Here is a 16,840-nt window from a genome sequence, read left to right as displayed (position 1 = left end):
GGTGATGTTCTCCACCCAGGCTGTAATGCAGCCTGGGTGGATAAAATGCAAGGTGCTAATGGCGTTTTGGCCGGCCCAGGACGGCCAGCCAATTCGCTGTCTGCACTGAAGAGAGTGCGAACCACTCCTCCTCCAGCTCCTCTCGGAGAGCCAAGCCCCACCCCAACAGAGCTGAGCAACAACGGAAAAAAAAAAAGATAAGAACAATGAGTTATCATTTTATTTTTACCTTTTTTACCTGCTCAATGGGGCAACACTCCTCCACCTCAGCGGAGTAGCCGCCCATGATTTGTAGTCAGGACCCATCAGGGGATTCACCGAATATGGTTGGGTTTACATCAGGAAATTAGAAGTGTAATGAAAGCAATCTTCAGAGAAACATGGAACTAGGGAATCATTAGTGTTTGTCAGCTTTAATAAAACTAAATAGCATCAATGATGCATGCGTTGCTAGTTTCAAGCATGCTTGATTTGTTGAGTGTTCAAATCTGTTTACTAACAAATAACTTTCTGCCATCCACTCATTTTATATAGATATGCAGGCCCCAGCAAATCTCACAAAAGCATGTTAGTGATCTTCCAGGAGTCATGTTACAGACGAGGATGATTGAAATATGGACAGTGGTACTGCCACTGGCAATGCTGTAGTTGATATTACGAAAATCACAATTTTGCTACAGCTTTCCAGATATATACAATGCTTTTGCAGGAAAAATACAATGGTAGAAAAGGTCTCATAATAAAGTTCGTGGGGTGACCGTAACATCTGGTGTCACAAAATGCAAATATGCCTGCTCTCTCTAGATATATTGAGATAGACAAATACAACTCTGCTAAGACAATGAGGTATGGAGATACAGGTGCATCAATGAGAGTATTAAAAGAGGAAATGATTTACCCATTCGGTAGCTGTCTTGGGAATCATCCACTCATTTGTCTGCAGTTTTAGAGATCTATCACAGGAAGGAACGTGTTGTCGTAGGACTAGAGAGTGGGTGGAAAGGCTTGGCAGGGCATCGTTGGGTATTATGGTTTCAACAGCAGAAATTAGACTTTAGGATTTGGTGATGCAATTTATTAAGAATGACACAGCAAATGACTACTACACTTTTCATCACAGTTAGCTTGATAAATAAAATTCATTGGCAGCCTCATCACAGCTTTGCTCAAAGATGTGAGCATCACTAATTCTGCCAGAAAACAGTATGATTGATACATCACAGTTGGAGCTTTGTGAAACAGAGAGACAATTACCTCTTGTCTGGTGGACTAGAGACAGTTTTCTTTGCTTCTATGTGTCCCATATATCACTTCCTATTGCACAATAGAGTTTCCCCGAAGTTTACTAAAGATTCTTAATAGTTCTGCCTGAGCTGGGTTTTGGACAATGGGATGGAGAAATGCAGAGTGAGCATGACAGGCACACACGATTCTAAAACATTCGATGTAAAAACGAAACTTTTAGAATTGTGTCTCACTCACCTCTCTTCCTTTCAGATGCTGGTTGTTATGACTAAGTACACGCAGGAATTACGTCATAGGATGAGAGGAAACAGCAGTTTTCAGAGTGGAACTGGAACTGGAAGAAAGTGATGGGAAATCCCACCAAACTGATGTGTCGCTGCCTCACAACCTATTATTCCTAACCTACCACCGGCTGTTGATGTGTCTGGGACATGGCCATAGGTTCTACAGTTCTTAAGCGTACCTAATCACTAACGTTCTACAGAGGGAAACAGTTTTCATTCTGGTCCCATCTTGACACTTCCTCTAGATAGGCAATGTCAATGCAGCTTCAGAGTGTGTGAGCAGAATGGCGATTCTCAGATTAACATGAATAAAGAATCAGGATTTCATTAAAAACACGGAGGCTAATATTATGCATACTCTTTTATTGCTACTTCAACCAGCAGCACCTTTAAATAACTTCTCCAAACAAGAACAATCCAGAATTAGAACTCCACTATCTTTAAATGTCACTGTAATAGAGCACGTTTCCTCTTTTCTATGCGAAGCTGTGAAGGAATCGAAAGCCTTCCTTCAATCCAAAACTTCCATGTTTCAAAATTCTTAAGACTGTAAATCTATAAGAAAAAAATAGCATGATTAATAACATCTTGTGGTCAAACGAAAGCATCATAAAATTACACATCCTTAATTTCTTGCTTACTTAAAATGTTTTTTTTTATTTTTTATTTCAGTATCCTTATTATTTTTATTCCATATGGGCAAGACAGGAGGGATAATGTTAGCCTCCATATCTTTAATGAAACCCTGATTCTCTATTCATGTTAATCTGAGAATTTCTATTTGATTACACGACCGGAGGCTACCATTATGCATGTTGAAAGCCTTCAACACCGCCTCTGACATGTGTTCAATTGGTCCAAAATATTGTTTTGTAAATGTTCCCACACCTTACCAATCAGCTGCTTTAAAAATATTTTGCAACTTACCTCCAGACCAACAAGTTTTACTGGCCGTAGCACCTCTTAACGAACGGGCTTTATACATTTCCACATTCGCCCCTGCTTGTTCCATTGTCATTTTCACCCATCTAGCAATTGTTGCATTACTTACTACCTTAAATGGCCTCACATAAGCGATTAATAATTGATGCTCACCATCCCTTTTATTTTTCAGTACATTAAACTCATATTCTCTCTAACAGTTAATTACTCATAATTTTCGACTTTTGGCATACTTTGTATAAAAAGTCAATGCAGACATAGTCTGTCAATAAAGATTTCCTCTGGACTGAACATCCTGTTATTAACCTCTAGATATTTAACAGCAGACCCTCTTCTGCAGGACACCAAACACAAAAGCGATGCCATTTTAATGGGAAGGTTTTTTAGTATTCAAATATTTGTTCAATGACCATGAGAGAAATGACTTCAAAATAATTTTCACATCCCACAACAAATCATACCTTGCTCTTCATAATCCTACAAACCAGAAGATTACTACCAACTGACTTACTACATACTGAAACATTGACCTGCAGAAACTGCGGATCTATAACAATGTAATTTCCTGCAACTCAATCCCTTTTCAAATTGTTCAACTAAGAAGTTTACAACTTCTACCACAGATGCCTCCACGGGATCCACACTCCTTTCCAGGTACGAACTATCCCAGATTCTCTATATTCCTTTGTATCTACATCTGGTACCTGGTACCCAAGAGTCCTCGAGCAGTTCAGAAGTCTCTCTCGAAAGGCCTTCGAATGCTCCAGATATCTGCAGTATCCTGTCCATGTTAATGTTATGCTATTTTCACCACTTGCTCACCCAGTGGAATGTTCCAGTGATGATGTGCTGAGAATATTGGGAGGCTGTGAGGAAAAGCCACAGTTGAGATTGGGCTGAGCAGCATGCTGGCTGCTCTTGGTGGGGCTGATCTACATATCTACAATAAAACATCTTGAACTACATCTACCTGCCTGGACCTCCTAACTACACTTATTTGGCAACGAGCTGGTGAAGAACTTACGTGGTTCAAGTGGATCTCAGGAACCTGGTGTACAAATGTGGACCTGAGTATGAAGCAAACCACAGAGCCTACAGGTTCTTTCAACACAAAGAACACTGTGAGGTATCCACAGGAAAGTAAGACTTCTAAGAAAATAAAAGGGTATTCTACACAGAACAACAACGATGTCAACAAGGAAGAAAGAAATCCTTCACTGAAAAGCAAAGAAGATAGCAAGAAACAAGTTATGATAAAGCACTACGCCCATCAGCCCCACCAGTGTCCTCACCATCGGACGGGACTTGCCCAGGCATGTTGTTCTCATCTCCATCCCTTATTTGGGACTTTACATTTCTCAAGCACTGACTCTGTCTTCATATGTAGCGGTCTGCTGATTGTGGGAGTTGTTCACCCAGAGAACGGTCTGATACATCACAGAGTTTGGGATCACTATCCTGTCTACAAGGATGTGAGGAATTGTCTTTCCCAATAATCTTCCATGGCAAGTGACACTATTTTCAACAATGGTGCTCTGGATTCTGAGGAGTCGTGTATATGCACGAAGTTTGACTGAGCTCATCAGTTACATCACAAGCTTATGACTGCAATGTTTGTCTCATGGCTCTATCTCGCATTTGGATATCTATGGGGCCATGCCGGACCACTTTAGGTGACTTCAAGAAATCGGTATGTCACAAGTTTTTGTAGCGATGCGGTGTTTTCTCATGATAAGGTTCTGCTCTAGTTGGCATCTAATAGCTGTCCGCTACTGAGAATGTCATTGTGAGCAGTGTTGTTATATTCCCCTCATTTACTCAAGGAAGTTGAAGCATTTACTATTTGCCTTGTTGTGTTACTTCTGACTAGTGCAGGACTTTCTTAGTCAGTAATTTCCTGACTGTTATTGTTTCTCTCTTCTGAGTCTTGCCCCGTTAAACCGCTGCATGGCGGTTTGGAATCCTAACGATTCAACAGTTTTAGTGCGCACATCTTTACCTGTGTTCCTTGTCGCGTGCAGCCTCAGAGTCGTCGTCAATGTTGCTAGGAAGCTTTTTGTGCTGCACATGGATGCTTTGCTACACCAACGCGCTGGGGACCTCCCGGCACTGCACATTTTACGTACTGCCATCTTGGAATGGCACATGCACGGAACCTACTCAATGTTTCTACCTGCCCAGAGCTACGGAGTTGTAACAATTTGTGCTGATGTTAATTCCCGTCATGTCTTTGTTCCAAGCCGTTTTATTAAAGAAACTTTAAACTCACGGAGGACAGTTTAAGCAGCACTGACCTGGCCCTTCAGTTTTCTGCGCATGGTACTTAAAAGAATCTTACTAGGCTGAATTGCGAGTCGGTCTATTTTTCAGGGACACGCACACTTTATCCGTCAGGAGGCAAGCTTTTCTCTTACCATGGCATTTGACACTTCTTTCAGCCGGCAGTCCACTAGTGTGAACTAAGGATTTCCTTACCATGTTGGTTTGTCTAATCCTTCCATCTTCTCACGAACCCTGGTGTGTGTTACGGTTACGGTGACGTGCGCACTCTGGTCTTTAATAGTCTGCAGATGTTAATGTGTTTCTTTATTTAAACCAATTGTCTGCTTGGCTGTGATTACACCTTATGTATGTTTTTGCTATTGGTACATTACATGAAGGATATGTCTATCTCCACCTTTATCTTTCAGGGGATTGTTTAGTGGGTTTTGTGGGTCCTTCATATTACGTTCTTGTAATTAGGGAACAGGCCTTCATGAATCATTGTTTCCCATGTGTTCACTATACACTTTACGCTGCCCTACATAGGGGTGACAATGAGCCTTAGTCTCATTTGTTCTCTTCCAATTGCCTCTTATGGGGTTTCCTTCCATTAACTCTTCATCTAGTTGTGTTACCCTCATACAGGGTACCTGCTAAATGGGTTTTTGTCTCATTTACATTAGTTTGCCTCACTTATCCTGAAAAGGATGGTTTTGTGGGTTTTGTTGGGCTCATCATTTTATTAATGGACCCTAGGTGCACACCTTCGAGAGTTCATTATTTCAGTTTACATGCATGCTATCTACTTTTTAGTCTTCCCTACATTTGGGATGTGTTAGAAATAGCCCTCTTTGCAGGGTTATCCCCAAACATTTTGCGTTTTCCTCCCTTGTTTTTCCTGACCTGTGGTTGTTGGCTATAGGACTCTGGGCTCTTTACACCTGCTGATCAGTGCTAAAGTGCATATGCTCTCTTTGTAAATTGTTATTGTGATTGGTTATCCATGATTGGCCTATTTGTTTTACCAGTAGGTCACTAGTAAAGGGCATTAAGTGTGCAAGGGCTGATAATTCAAATGCTACTAATGGGCTTGCAGCACTGATTGTGCCACCCACATGAGTAGCGCTGAAAAGAGGTCTCAGGCCTGCCACTGTAGTGGCTGTGCACAGTTTGTTAACTGCCATGTTGTCCTGGCCAGTGTACATACTTGCCAGGCCTGACCCTTTCCTTTTCTTACACCTAGGACACTCCTATGGTTGGCCCAAGGTACCCAGTGTATGTAAAAGATAGGACATGTACAAGTGTGGGTAACATGTCCTGATAGTGAAATACTGCCAATGTTGTTTTTCACTATTGAAAGGCTATCTTGTCCATAGGACAGAATGGGGAATGCTGTGTAACATGTTTACCTGCATATCTTCCCATAGAACCAAGATGGAAAATTGGAATCTGGGATCCCTGAACTCAGAATTTAATAACACATCTTTTAGGAAGGATGTTTCTTAAATTCTGTGCTTGAAAATAACACTTTTAGAAATTGGCTATTTTCTTGTTCAACCTTTCTGTGTGGCTCTGCCTGTTTGTGGATTGACTGTCTGGTTTGGGAGTGGCATGGGCTGGGGTGGCTCCAGGAGTCTGGGTGAGTCAGCATTAGGCTGAATAGACCCTATCTGCATTTGGAGTGATGGGAGGAGTAGCTCCAGGGCCTGAATAGGGCTGGGCCTACCTTCCACAAAGCTGGCTTCACCTCCTGTGGTGCGTCTGAGGACCCTGGCTCACATTGACAAAGGAAGAAGTTGTGCACTGGCAGAGTGTACCCAGAACTGGTTTGGACTGGGTACTGGACCCCTCAGACATAGAGAACAAAGGCTTTTGGGGTATAAATATCAGAGCTGAAACCCCTGAAAGTTAGACTACTTTTGGAATCAAGGAGGAACCTTTGCTGAGGAGAAGAGTTGAAGGAGAAGTACTGCCCTTGCTGTGTGCCGGGGGTTGGCCTGCAGTTGCTATTTCTGCCAAAGGAAGGAGAAGAGCTTTGCTGAGTGCTGTGTCCCTTGCTTGAAGAACGGACTGTGCTGTGTGCTTTGTCCTGAAAAGAGAGTCTCCAAAGGCAGAAGAAGAGCTGGCCTCCTGTTGTAGAAACACAGGGATATAAATGTTTCCAAGACTACTTCATGATCAAAAGGAATCCCTGCCAAAGAAGATCAGCTGAAGAAACTGAGGAGAAGTACTGCCCTTTCTGCGTGTCTGGGGTTGGCCTGCAGTTTGCTGTTTCTACTGAGGAGAGAACTAAAGGACTTTGCTGTGTATGGTGTCTCCTGCTTGAAGAAGGACTTTGCTGTGTGCTGTGCCCCTTTGAAGAAAAGTCTCCAAGGGCCTAAGAAGAGCTGGCCTCCTGTTTCTGTAGTCCTAGGCACAAAAGGACTTCACCCCCAGCTTATCTGAACTTCCTTGCTAGGAGTTCCAGTCTGCCAGGAGGGCCTGTAACTGTGTGCGAGGCACTTTTGTGGAAAGGAGCTGGAAGCGCAACACAACGAGAGAAGCATGACACTGCCGCAGCAGCCGCTGTCACATCATCGATGAAGAGTGTCGCCGCTGCAGCTTTTCACCATCGCATCACTAGAGAAGTGTGTCACCGCACAGAGGGTGCCGTCACAATACCTGGTGAAGCTTGTCGCAGGGCTGTCGCTGCGGAAGTGCTGCTGCTGATCGCCGCCGCAACACCAGAGAAGCGTGTCGCAGTCACCGAGGGTGTCATCGCATCACCGGGCAAGCGTGTCGCAGGGCCTGTCACGGCTCAGAAAACCACAGAGTTTGCCGCATGGCCGTCAAGCGTGCATGCATCGCCTCCATGTCGAAGCGCAGCCAAGATGCCATTTTCTGGCATGGCACAGGTTCGCAACAATGTATCGAGGAGCCATCTTGTCGCATCGGAACAGGCTCGCAGGAAGAATCGATGCTTCGCCTTCTCTGTGACCCTTTTGTTTGTTTTACATTACGCATCCCAGGTACTTTAAGAGTAAAGTGTTGCATTTCATCATCTACAAGTTTATTTTTGCAACAACCTTTCTAAAGACATTCTACTGAGTATCAGTATGTTGGATTGTTTTTTGTTTTGGTCTAGTTTAGTTTAGATAACTATATTTGATTTTTCTAAACTGGTGTGATGTCCATTTGTGGTGTTTTCACTGTGTTACTGTGAGTGTTGGTACAAATACTTTACACATTGCCTTTGGGATAAGCCTGTCTGCTCATGCCAAGCTACCAAGGGGATGAGCAGGGATTATCTAAAGTGTGTATCCCCCTTACCCTGACTAGAAGCAAGTGTCCCTATTTGGACAATGGTACCTACCTCTGCCAACTAGAGACCCCCATTTCTAACAGGGTGGCATTGGGGTGTAGTCCCATTTGCTCACAATACACTTGCCTTCTGATGTTACTCATGGTGCCTACCTTCTTTCGGGGAATCTATGCATGGGTTTCAGTCCTTTTGCATTGGTTAACCATCTCTATTCTTAGGGAATGGTTATGGGCTCAGACTCATTTACATTAGTTAACAATACCTTACTTCATTTTCGTCTTAAGGTAGGTCAGTGGTTTCTCCCCCATGTTCTCTTACTTGGGTGTATGGGTCTTAGTCCCATTACTACACTGCACGGTGACGTCTACATGATGTTGTCTTTACAAGGGATATCATTATGGGTTTTAGTTCCATTCATAATAGTTTCGGAACCCTTTTCCTCGTGGTAGGGGTTGGTCTTGGGTTTTAGTCCTCTCATTCTTGCATATATTGGGTACATCTTTACCCTTACATAGGGTAACGTTATACTTTCTTTATATTAAATTGTCAATTTTGCAACGTAATGTTATGTTCATATTAAATTACTTTGTCAATATGGTAATGGGGTTTGGACGAGAGATCCTGTTGTATTTCCCTCTCATCTTTCCTGTTTCTTTCGTGTGTTCAGTTTTCCTCATGATGTCTTTCCTTCTTGTCATATGTGGATTGTGGACTTTGTTCTTGTTGTCAGTCTTTCTTTGTCCTTGGTATGTTTCTTAACATAGTGCTTTTTTTTTGTTCTTCTTTCCACCTGTGTTTACTCTTCCTTCTCCATTGTGTGTGTGTCGGATTGTAGTCCAGTGTGTTGTTGTCTTGTGCCATGCTTTGCCTTCTTGCTTGCCTGCCTGTCCAGCAGGTGTGTCTGGGGGGTAGTCATTAGTACTTTCCTGCTGTGTTTTTCTATTCTTTTCTGTTGTTATTTATAGAAGGGAGGATGAATTATTTTTATCTGCTCCTCTTTTTCTACTCACACCTATCTTTCTGTTCCCTCCTTGTTTTTCTCTTCTTTGCATCGTTTATGCTATTTCTGTATTCCTCCTATTCTTTACTAATTTATGGTTCTCCTTTTTTTTATCTTATTCTTGCCTCATTTATGGTTCTCCTTTTCTGCTTACCATCTTAATTGTTTTGGGTTATATAAGAAAGGGGGATTTGTAGTATCCTGTCCATGTTAATGCTATGCTATTTTCACCACTTGCTCAGCCAGCGGAATGTTCCAGTTATGATGTTAATTGAGATGGGGAATGTTATCCTGTGACCTGAGCTGCAACTTTCAACAAATAAAAAGCTCAGAAAATACCTACCTGTGTGAGGCTCTTTCGTAGGGGTAACTCTTCTTTTTTGGTGATTTGTGACAGCTGGACCAGCCGTGAAAGAGCCCCGCTGTGTGGATGCGGACCAATGCTGGTGTCACCTGATGTCAGCAGCGAATTGGACAGGGGGTGCGTGTTGAAAGATCTACGATGCAGCCCAAGGAAAGCGGGACATTGAACCAACCCACTGGGGTATTTTAATCTGAACAATCTTCACAACATGGTAACAGCTCACTGGAGCAATACTTTTTTGAACCCTACAGATCCCAGCAGGCAATGCTTCTGCCAACGCCCACTAGGGCGGGACTCTGGACTATTTCAGGTGTTCATCGATGTTCCACGCTGTTGGAATTATTAGCCTGTGACAAAGTGCAATGGAGCACGAAAAGTGTCGGCTTAATTGAGATGGAGAATGTTATCCTGTGACCTGAGCTGCAACTTTCAACCAATAAAACGCTCAGAAAATACCTACCTGTGTGAGGCTCTTTCATAGGGGTAACTCTTCTTTTTTGATATATATATATATATATATACATATATATATATATATATATATATATATATATATATATATATATATATATATATATATATATATATATATATATATATATATATATATATATATATATATATATATATATATATATAGGGGCAGGAGTGAAGCCACTTGGCGAGTGAACTTCGAAGTCTATTGATGGCATGATTTTGGGACTACATTAACCAGCATGCCATGAGCTCTAAATTCCATTAAAAGTGGATCTCCTAGAGACCCCGTCCCGCTTCGGACCCTGAAAGAGGTGACCCCCATCATTGTTCCCCCTCTTACCCACCTGATCAATGCCTCACTCCAACAGGGAATTGTTCCCCTGAACTGGAAGGCTGCAGTTGTGAAGGCCCTATTGAAGAAGCCTTCCCTTGATCCCGAAAACCTGGCCAATTTTAGGCCAATCTCCCTTCTCCCTGGGATAAGCAAGATTGCCGAAAAATTGGTTAATAAAAAACTGTCTCAGTTCCTGGAAGACAATAACAAATTAAAAAACTCTCAGACAGGTTTCCGGCCAGGGCAGGGCACTGACATCGCCCTCCTGGCGGCGGTAGAGGAGGCCAGGACACTCTTAGATGAGGGAGGATCAGTGGCAGTGATCCTCCTCGACCTGAGTGCGGCCTTCGACACCGTCAATCACCAACTCCTCATTAAACGGCTCGAAAGAGTCGGTGTGGTAGGTTCTGCCCTATCCTGGCTCTCATCCTTCTTGGACCAGCGTACTTTTCAGATTTGGGAAAACAACACCTGCTCCTCCGAAACCCCCCTCCAATGTGGTGTGCCTCAGGGCTCCTCCCTGAGCCCCACATTATTTAACATCTACATGTCCCCATTGGAGGAGGTTATCACCCCGTTCGGAGTGAGCATCGTCAGCTATGCTGACGACACACAATTAGTGGTATCACTATCTCATCCCAATCGAAAACCAGCAGATCTACTTAACTGCCTTACGCAGGTTCAAAACTGGATGAACAGCTCAGCCTTGAAACTAAACGGAGCAAAGACAGATGTCCTTCTTCTTGGTCAGAAAGGAATCATTCTCCCCCCAAATATCTGGCCTGACTGTTTGGGTCCCATTCCAGAACCAAAGCAAGAAGTAAAAAGCTTGGGTGTGTGGCTAGATACTACCTTGTCATTTTCCTCACAAGCAAAAAAAGTAGCCGGGACATGCTTCGGCCTGCTGAGATCACTGAGAAAGATCCTGCCCCTCCTGCCACCCAACTCCCAAAAACTGCTTACACAAGGCCTGATAATTTCTAGGCTTGATTTCAGCAACGTGATATATCTGGGCGCCCCGGAAGCAACACTGAACAAACTTCAGAGAATCCAAAACATAGCCGCCCGGATTCTCACTAAGACCCCTGCCAGAGACTCGGCCAAACCAGCATTGAAACTCCTCCACTGGCTTCCTATAAGGGAGAGAGTTAAATTTAAGGCCTTGTGCCTAGCTCACAAATTATTACAAAATCAAGGCCCTCCCATTCTGAGAAAATTTATCAAACCCTATAAATCCTGCAGATCCCTCAGATCGGACACGGAGAATTTCATCAGCGCCCCTAGAATCAGGAAGGCACGCACAGGGGGAAGGCGGTTCACAGTCCATACCGCAAGCCTCTGGAATGCACTCCCCCGCGACCTGAGAATTGAACCACACTACCTCCGCTTCAGAAAGCGGTTGAAAACTTTTCTTTTTCCCCAATGATCCCTTCCCACCCGAACCACTGTATCTCAGCCCCATCCCTCACCCCCCTCCTTCTGGCCCCCTTGCCAGGCTTAGGGTAGGGTTCTTAGCGCTGGGATACCTTCAGGTGACTACGCGCTCTACAAGAGTTTTTAATAATAATAATAATAATAATAATAATAATAATAATAATAATAATAATAATAATAATAATAATAATAATAATAATAATGAGCGCCCACTGGGGCGGGACTTTGTATTGTAATAAATGGCAGTTCTTCATTCCGCTTCCTGCCTTTCATTGCCAGTGAACAAGAGCGTCAATAGCTCGAAACGCGTATGGCTGAAGAAAACTTGTGCTGCTTGGAAAACCACACTGCCGCCTGTGGAGTGGTGTGTGTCCTTACGTGTGCAGCTCCTCACTTGGGCAACCTGGTGTTTTTTTGTATAGCGGCTAGTCCGGCCGCGAGGAGCTCCGACGCCGGATGGCGGACCCGAAGTGCTGAACAACATCAGCGCTTCTTGGACGTAAGGAGCCTCGCCCGCAGAGATATTGGCAGCGGGAAGTCCAGCATGCACAGAACTTTATTATTATTTGAGGGGCAGGAGTGAAGCCACTTGGCGAGTGAACTTCGAAGTCTAGTGATGGCATGATTTCGGGACTACATTAACCAGCATGCCATGAGCGCCCACTGGGGCGGGACTTTGTATTGTAATAAATGGCAGTTCTTCATTCCGCTTCCTGCCTTTCATTGCCAGTGAACAAGAGCGTCAATAGCTCGAAACGCGTATGGCTGAAGAAAACTTGTGCTGCTTGGAAAACCACACTGCCGCCTGTGGAGTGGTGTGTGTCCTTACGTGTGCAGCTCCTCACTTGGGCAACCTGGTGTTTATATATATATATATATATATATATATATATATATATATATATATATATATATATATATATATATATATATATATATATATATATATATATTACCTACTGGCGGTCGCCAGTAGGTAGTTATAGTTAGGATAATTTTCAATGTTAAATCTCAACATTCTATTTTGAATAACTTTGGCGCCGGTTGACGAATCTGCCTGAAATTTTCAGGAAAATGGTCTCATGGCGGTCCGGTCCTTCCCTGAAAGTTTGGGGGGGATTCGTCAAGCGGGGGCCGAGATAAAAGGGGGGTCCCAAAACGCGTTTTCCCCATGTTAATTTCCATAGGGCGGTCGATTTCACTTTTAGCCCGAACGGCTGAATGGATTTCCACCAAACTTGGCAAAATTGTAGGGACTGGTAGCCCGATGTGCCTTTGCTATGTCTCAAGATATGTGCTCCAGTGGATTTTGAGTAATTAAGGTTCAAAAAAATATATATATCTATAGCAGCGCTCCGGTAAGCGCACCGGTACGCGCACCGGGCGCGTCACGCGACTTGCGCGGAGAAAGCTGATTGGCTCTGGGGTGTCTGTAAACATTCTAAACAGTCCGGAGCGGCCGCCATCTTGTGTCTCGGTAGGATCGAGACACAAGAGGTGGCCAAAACAAAGGGGGAAATGACCATAAGGGGGCAGAGTAGACCCCCCTTGACCCCCTAGGTTTGATGTGGGGGCCATAAAAGGGCCCCACGGGGCAAAAAAAAAATAAAAAAATTTTTTTATTTTCGCGGGGTGAGCGCCCGGTACGCGCACCGGTAAGCGTACCGGGGAGTGTACCATGGGGAAAAAGAATGACAGTTTTAAAAGTAGCTGATTAGAAAAAAAAATGTTTAGTTGTTTTTTTATATATACACATACATATATATAAATGCATATGCACATATATATATGCATATATGTCTATATGTGTGCGTGTAGAGAGAGGTAGAGAGGTAGAGGTGTAGAGGTAGAGAGGAAGAGAGGTAGAGAGTAGAGAGTGAGTAATAGAGAGTAGAGAGTGAGTAGTAGAGAGTAGTAGAGAGCAGTAGAGAGAGTAGCAGAGTGAGTAGTAGAGAGTAGTAGAGTGAATAGTAGAGTGAGTAGTAGAGAGTAGTAGAGAGTGAGTAGTAGAGACTGAGTAGTAGAGAGTAGTAGAGAGTAAGTAGTAGAGTGAGTAGTAGAGAGCAGTAGAGAGTGAGTAGTAGAGAGTGGGAGAGAGTAAGTAGTAGAGAGTAGTGGAGAATATTCCAAAGTTTGGCACAGCACCACTTTCACAATGAGTCCAATCAAATCATATCACTTAGAGTACTTATTGAAGCGCTGAATCTTGGTGTATATTCAAATGCTTTTATTTTCCTTAAGTTTATGTACCACAGCCAGCCGAAACGTTTCGTTCTGTACAACAGAACTTCTTCAGGGCGTTCTTATTTCCTTCAAGTTATGTCGGTATCCCGTTGTCATATAACTAGATATTTCTTCCAAATGTTAGACGAGACATAAGTATATTCTTATTAAAAGTGACTAGGTATCAATTTTACCCACACAATTCGGGCAGACTTGAGTAATTTATAGCATCCTCAAAGTCAGTCTTTCAAAAATTCCAAAGTATAGGACATGATAATCCAAATCCAAATGTTTCTCAAGAAAAGTCATTTACAATCGTTCGGAATATCGGTGTTTGGGCAGATATGATCCAGGGACCCCCAGTATGCAAGGGGAATTAGTCCCCCCTCTGCAAAGGCGCCAGTGGCCTGCATTGCAGAGAGGTGTAACAAGGGTGTGGCCTCATTACACTTCTCTGCAATGCAGCTCCCTCGTGCATACTGGAGGCTCCTGGTGGACTAGTTGACCCCAGGGACCCCCAGTATGCAAGGGGAATTAGTTCCCCCTCTGCAAACGCGGCAGTGGGCTGCGTTGCAGAGAGGTGTAACAAGGGGCATAGTCTCATTACACCTCTGCAATGCAGCCCCAGGCGCATACTGGAGGTTCCAGGTGGGCTAATAGGCCCCCAGGGGCCCCCAGTATGCAAGGGGAATTAGTTTCCCCTCTTCAAACATGCACGGGGGCTGCGTTGCAGAGAGGTGTAAAAAGGGTTGTGGCTTCATTACACCTCTCTGCAATGCAGTCCCCTGGCGCATACTGGAGATTCCTGGTGGGCTTTCAGGTCTTATATAGTTAGGAATTAGCATTAAAAAAACCTTTGAAATTCACTGAAAAAACCACAGGTTTCACACCAGTTATAGTTAGGAATTAGCATTTAAAAAACCTTTGAAATTCACTGAAAAAACCATAGGTTTCACACCAGTTATAGTTAGGAATTAGCATTTAAAAAACCTATTAAATTCACTGACAAAACCAGTTATAGTTAGCTGGAAATTTTACTGATATAAAACCAATGAAATTCCACGTTATAGTTAGTTGGACTCACTATAACTTGCGCGTGCAATGCACTGCTGATGACGTCACATATTACATCACTCATGACATGGTCAGTGACATCACTCATGACATCACTGATGACACCATCCTTGTGACATAGTGACAGACCTCCTTTCACTGTAATGTAACCATTGAAACACATATTCAAAAATAGAAACTGAAATTTAAAAAAAAATGGAGATACCCATATCAGTTACAACAAGCAATTCAGTAATTCCACCATCTATATGCACATCCAGTCATTCACCAACAGTTCTATATAGTCACTCATACATATACTCACTTATCATATGAAGTGATACACCTATACATCCTGTTACACACCGACAGTCATCCAAAAGTTACTCACACACATACTCACACGTGCAAATAAACTATTGAACATCCATTTATTTGAATATAGAGTTATACACACACTTCCACCTTACTTGTATTGAAAATTACACATATTTATTCTCTTAAACAATCACTTATAGAAACACATACTTATTTAAACAGGAACTCTTACAATCTCTTACTCTCACATATACTCACTTATATACATCAATATTCACATATACTAGATTAAAACATATGTAGTTACTGATAAAGACACTAGTGAGACAGTCATTCACTCACTAACAAACACATATACACACTCATCCATCCATACAGTCCTGCACATATGCTGTCTTCAAAACACATACAAACAGCGAGTCAGTCACTCATGCATCTATGTGCTAAGTAATACCCCCACCAAACCATATAGACACTCATACTGATACTAAGAGAAACATCTAATAACCCATATACATACGCATGTAGCTACTTACCAACACATGTAGCCACTTATACACAAAGTGAAACAATAATATATATATTTAAATATTTAAACATTACTCACTAATATTTATTTTTCAGAAAGACACATATTCACTGGATGGTGTCATCAGTGATGTCATGAGTGATGTCACTGACCATGTCATGAGTGATGTAATATGTGACGTCATCAGCAGTGCATTGCACGCGCAAGTTATAGTGAGTCCAACTAACTATAACGTGGAATTTCATTGGTTTTATATCAGTAAAATTTCCAGCTAACTATAACTGGTTTTGTCAGTGAATTTAATAGGTTTTTTAAATGCTAATTCCTAACTATAACTGGTGTGAAACCTATGGTTTTTTCAGTGAATATATATATATATATAATATATATATATATATATATATATATATATATATATATATATATATATATATATATATATATATATTCACTGAAAAAACCATAGGTTTCAGGCCTTATATAGTTAGGAATTAGCTTTTAAAAAACCTTTGAAATCCACTCAAACAACTATAAGTTTTAGGGGTGTTATAGTTAGCTGTATATTTCACTCATACAAAACCATTGAAATTGCTCCTATATAGTTAGTTGTACTAACTATATTTCGCGCACCCGCAATCCACTGCGATTGATGTCACATATTAGATCGTTCATGAGTCATTTGAGATGTCATCAGTGATGTCACTGACCATGTCATGAATGATCTAATATGTGACATCATCAGCAGTGGATTGCGGGTGCGCGAAATATAGTTAGTACAACTAACTATATAGGAGCAATTTCAATGGATTTGTATGAGTGAAATGTCCAGCTAACTATAACAGCCCTAAAACTTATAGTTTTTTGAGTGAATTTCAAAGTTTTTTAAAAGCTAATTTCTAACTATATAAGGCCTGAAACCTATGGTTTTTTCAGTGAATTTCAAAGGTTTTTTAAATGCTAATTCTTAACTATATAAGGCCTGAAAGCTATGGTTTTTTCATTGAATTTGCAAGGTTTTTAAAAATGCTAATTCCTAACTATATAAGGCCTGAAACCTAAGGTTTTTTCAGTGAA

Source organism: Lissotriton vulgaris, chromosome 8 (genome assembly GCF_964263255.1).
Source record: "Lissotriton vulgaris chromosome 8, aLisVul1.2, whole genome shotgun sequence".
NCBI lineage: Eukaryota > Metazoa > Chordata > Amphibia > Caudata > Salamandridae > Lissotriton > Lissotriton vulgaris.
This window is presented reverse-complemented; position numbering follows the sequence as displayed.